The 5,244-nt window shown below is 35.5% G+C and overlaps 1 long non-coding RNA gene across 1 annotated transcript; it reads left to right on the top strand.

The window, feature by feature from the left end:
* The first annotated feature begins 3,340 nt into the window (after positions 1 to 3,340).
* Positions 3,341 to 4,955, top strand: LOC110454459. The gene is made up of 4 exons (XR_002463382.1): positions 3,341 to 3,433; positions 3,906 to 4,140; positions 4,543 to 4,619; positions 4,850 to 4,955. It is a non-coding gene; the product is annotated as an uncharacterized LOC110454459 (long non-coding RNA).
* The last annotated feature ends 289 nt before the right edge of the window (positions 4,956 to 5,244 follow it).

Genomic DNA, 5,244 nt, shown 5'->3' with positions numbered 1-5,244 from the left:
AATTGTTTTCAAAGGTCATGTATGATGCAAGTGTAGTATTCCTACCTATATGTTGTTGTTATATATAACGGTATTAATACCTCGTGCCTGTCATGACTTTTGCATGCATCTTTTTCTTTCGCCGCGATGTTTACATTTGGCCTTGTTGATGACGCGCGTGCGGTAAAATTACATCACTGATCTGGGTCAATTGAGAGTTTTAGACTGTCAGGTGACGATTTAGGATTTCTTTAATATAGTTATAATTTTTACTCTTAGGGAGTGAATTTCAGAAAATTTGAATCTGTATATTTCACAAGAAGGTATTTTAAACATGTGTATGCCATTTAAGCAAATATGACATTTTTTCCCCGATCAGCCCCTTTAAAGATGCAAAACTTTTATAATGACCAAATCACTGAAACAAAGTCCCACTGATGTGCCCTCTCCGGGGGCTACAGTCATTTATACAACATATGTGCATCTTTTAATTGTGGTCAAGTTATATAGAATACTAACGTGCAACACTATTTTATAATATTGTGTCAGTGATCACTCCGAACTTTTAGTATAAGTTAATATATATAGTATTAGAGTAGAGGTAAAACAAGTTCCAAAACGTGGACATACATAATGAAAGATCTGCACAAAATGCATATGGTAGACATTTGGATCCCTAAAGAAAGCTTTAAATGTTAAAATGTTATGGAACCTTATCCCGTCATTTGTACAAACAACGTCTACTCCTTCAACACTGGAAACAACCCTTTTTGAAAAAGATAAAAAAAAAATGAACATAGACAATAAATGAATAGAGAATATATAATATTTCATTTTGAGGTAACTTCATCAAGAACAAAAATGCCACATAAATGTGTATAAATACACATTAAAAACAACTAGTGAAAATTCTACCGTGACATTTGTCACACCTCCTGATACAGGTGAGCATTTCATGTCTGAGAATTAACCATGGCACGTAACCGTCTCTTTATGACCAATCATTTACATAGACGGTAGTGCTGATAGCTTTTTATTTGGGGTAGGGGATGAAATATATTTTGATAATAGTATTTATTAGCCTGTAAGCCTGTAAGTTAAGAAATACAGCACATTCCTGTATAAGCTGTATCGTATTACTGCCTCACGAAAGATTAAAGTTTAGTTTACTAATTTCCCTTAGAGTTGCATTGTTTGGTTTGGTTTGGTTTATTTTGTTTGCAATTTACGTATTTTGCACCTATGGTCATTTAAGGACGTGTCAGGTTTTGGAGGTGGAGGAAAGCCGGAATTCCCGGGAAAAAAACCTCTGACCTGTAGCCAGTACCTTGTGACTGCCCAAATAAGGTCTCGAACCAGCGATCCAGCGGTGAAGGGCTAGTGATCGAGACAGTCATACGCCTTAATCACTCGGCCTTTTCAGAGATAAAACTAATTAATTTGTATATTTTTTATGTATACATTATAATAAAACCTCTTTGAACTATATCCTCGTTCCCTTAGAACCGTTTAATGGATTTAACTCACAAGTTCAGGAAGTTCTTCCGAAAACAATACACAATCGCAGAATCGGCTGATTTTTTCCAGGAAACGCTGAGCCAATCATTTGAGAGATGGGCCTTGTTTGTTTATCGATGAAAACATCTGTGCAAACCTTTTCGGAACAATACACGCATTTGTGGTGGATTCAATAAGAACGCTCAATAATCCTCATTACAATAAAATAAAAATCGGATTGTAAGGCTACAATACCATAGGATTAGTTTAAAGTCTCATGCAACAAGGTGAACAATACGATGAAACACGCTCGTCATTTTTTTTGTATTTTATACTCATGTATCATCTGCAGTTTCAGAACGGATTATCTATAAACTATCACAACTATTTTTTCCACAGGTACCAGTCCGGTTTTAAGCCAAGTCATCGGCTGTACATCAACCAACAAAATGTATCACAATATTGGGTTAGCCCTTGTGGAGAAAAAAAGATGTTTCTTTGGTACTTCGTCACAAATATTTGATGTATCAGCTCAATCATGGATTCAGAAAACAAAAATATTCATTTCAAATCAATTTTCGACACTGGCGCTATGTAAGTAAAAATAAGCTCTTCAGTGTTCTTTCATTGACCCCTTCTATTTTTTATATGAATCAGTGATAAAGCTGATGCTTTGAACTTAAAATCTTCAAGTATTTTCAACTTTTACCCAAGTAAAGCAAATGTGATTTTAATTTTAAATGCTAACGATTGAAATTTGATAGTGATGTCTTCAATTTTAGTGATTGTCACAGACATTTTGGTGTTACACTCAATAAGATTTTTTCCTTCTTTGAAAATATTTAAATACTTTATTTCTCCAGATTGAAACCAGTCACAAATTTCAAAATAGTATGGTTACGGCGAAAATACAAAGTTGCGTTACCAAGGCAGCTCTCTTTATTATATATGGCTTATTTGGTGTTACTGGTGTAAAAACTCGGAATGCTGGTGCCGTAACCCTTGTGAGGACGCCTGTCACTTTCATTTTGATTAACAACATCATGATCCCCAGAGGCGTTTGCTATTTCTTAACTTCGATGATATAGTTGCACATTATACCATAGATTCACTGACATATTGTATCAAGAATCTGCCCATAGACCATCGTAATGATATTTAGAAATGTGCATATCTAGCATCAGCAGCTTATTTACAAAATTGAATTGTATTATATTTCCTCTTCTATCGCTTTCGGAGAATAAAATGTTACCATACTAACATATATATTTGACCTTTATTTTAGTGAAGTGTTGTTTAAACACTGTACTTGTTCTGGGACTAAATGCATTAATAACGTTCATCATGCAACATGTTTGAAAGAAGCTGTCCTGCATACCATCATGAATGTTTAAAGGGTTCATTTCAATGTTAACTAACCGCATATACTTAGTGTATACGTATAACATTAAACGCTTTGTATATATGCATAAATGTTATATACTTGTAACAGTTGTCGATGATATACATATCTTAAGTTACATGCAGTACGTCACTAAAATGTCCGTTGACTGAACACACAGTACTGGTACCGCTTTAGACAGTATTTCCCGGAATGACCATGTATTTTGCAGTGTAAATTACAACATACTCCTGTATATGTATACACAAAATGTCGCCGGCTTTAATACAGTTACCAACATTCTTGTCCGACAATTTATCCCCACTAACGAGTAAGCGAGGGGACATAAATAATGGCCGTTTGCAAAGCGGACTTTTACATAATGCTAATAAAAGAGACGGATGAATGGCCGCAATAACACTGACACGGGGTGCAACTGTGCACCGTTGTCTGACCAGGTGACAGTGCCTGTCATGCAGCAGGTCCCCAGACAATTTGACCACTGTGCAGTTCCCTATATAAGGGAATTGAGAAAGTTAGTGGACATCAGTGTTTCTCCTGCCTGCACCGGTCAAGGTTAGTACTCGCATGATGATTTTGTTCACTGGGATAATGTGTTATTGTTATGTATATTTACTACTTTGTTTAGCCTTTACTGCTAGCAAAATCTAGATGAATCTTTGGGGCAATTAATGAAATAATTTCTTCTTATTTTATTTATAAAAATGTCTTTTATTATTTTCTCCTTATGGTGTTCAATCTGAACATCGGGACGTGCATGTTTCATTTTCTCTGTTTTCGTGTAAATGCATCATATACGATAAGTAAATGCTGACATTTGTATATACCGTATATATTTATCTCATAATGTATTGTGTTATCCCGTGAATGTACCCATGTGAATTTTGTTTGCGTATTACCCCTATCAGCCCTGTGACTGGCAGTTTTATCCTAACTCGGAGACTCGCGAAGTTACGCAAAACATCGCTTCCAGACTTTTTTGCTAATTATCTCATTTATTATCATAACTTCCATTCTTCATTCGCAGTTACGAATCATGAACAAGTTTGTCTCCCTTTTTGCCGCCCTGGCTCTACTTGGCTGTGTATCCGCACAGACATTCGGCGCCTTCACCCCCGGAGGTCTGGCTTCCCTGGCACTCCTCCCCCCACTCATCAACCAGCTGGCTATGCCCGTCAGACCTCCTCCGCCACCACCAGCATTCTACGGAGGAGGAGGATTCGGAGGATACGGAGGAGGAGGATACCTCCCACCCACCATTAGTAAGTTCCGTCATTCTCCACACATAAACTTAAGGGTATATGGTATCTAACTCTTGTATGCTTCTCCTGTTCAAAAGAGTTAATGCAAAGAAGCCGAAAAACATCGCAGTTTGAATTTACTTAACTACGTACCAACTCATTCAAGTAATTCTGAAGATTAAGAAAAATTTAAAAGGGAGATCATTTTTTTAACAATATCACACGTTTTATATATAAGGTATCATTTACCCCAGTGACGCCTCATAATCCGAAACTTTTTACATAATAACATATAACTTGGTAAAAAAACTATTTATGAGCTGTGAATTTCGAAATGTTCTCAGTTCCAAACGCAAATCGTGTCGGTTAGTGTCAGTATATATCTATTTATTACATATTTCCCATCCCATTGTTTCTTTTCAGTTGAGCGCAGGGTCAGGTACCACCCCGGCAAATATTAATGATCTAACGACATCCTGTCAAAGGCCTTCAAATCATTGGTAAGAATCAGTAACAAATTGAAACAAAAAATACTTATAATCCGCAAACTTAATTTGGAAAATAAAATTTGTGTAATTTATTTAAAAAGTATTTATAAAGTTGAGAAGTCGTTGTCAGAGTTTTGCCACGGCCTAGAATTAAAACCTATCTCACAATTACTGGTGAAATCACAACATAAATATAACATGTTTGTTCTATTTAAAATAACAGTTCGTTATTTTTTTTACAGATCACGGTATGTGACAAAGGTTGATATGGATAATATATGGACGAGACAGACATGCGCGAATATGATGGACATTCTTGGGGCTATCAAATACACGCAGATCAAGAAACAGATCGTATGTACTTGTCTGTAACTGTTATTTTTCACTAATAAATAATGTCAAAAAATGATATATTCTCTTATATGTTCTAATTCGACTTAAGAATATATATGCTACTTTACTTAGATAAGCTCAAAAGCGTCGCATACTCGGAAAGCTGTGAAACTAGCTTAGTTTTATGATGTTGTACTTTTAACATGGTTAATTCTTTATTTTTTTAATGTATAACGAATGTATGATAATATTAAATCTAAGCTGTTAAACAATCAAAAGAACACTGGTTAAAGTAGCACTTAAC

The sequence above is a fragment of the Mizuhopecten yessoensis genome, unplaced genomic scaffold (genome assembly GCF_002113885.1).
Source record: "Mizuhopecten yessoensis strain PY_sf001 unplaced genomic scaffold, ASM211388v2 scaffold7867, whole genome shotgun sequence".
Taxonomy (NCBI): Eukaryota; Metazoa; Mollusca; class Bivalvia; order Pectinida; family Pectinidae; genus Mizuhopecten; species Mizuhopecten yessoensis.
The sequence above is the reverse complement of the archived record's forward strand: the minus strand, read 5'-3'. Positions and strand labels throughout refer to the sequence as shown.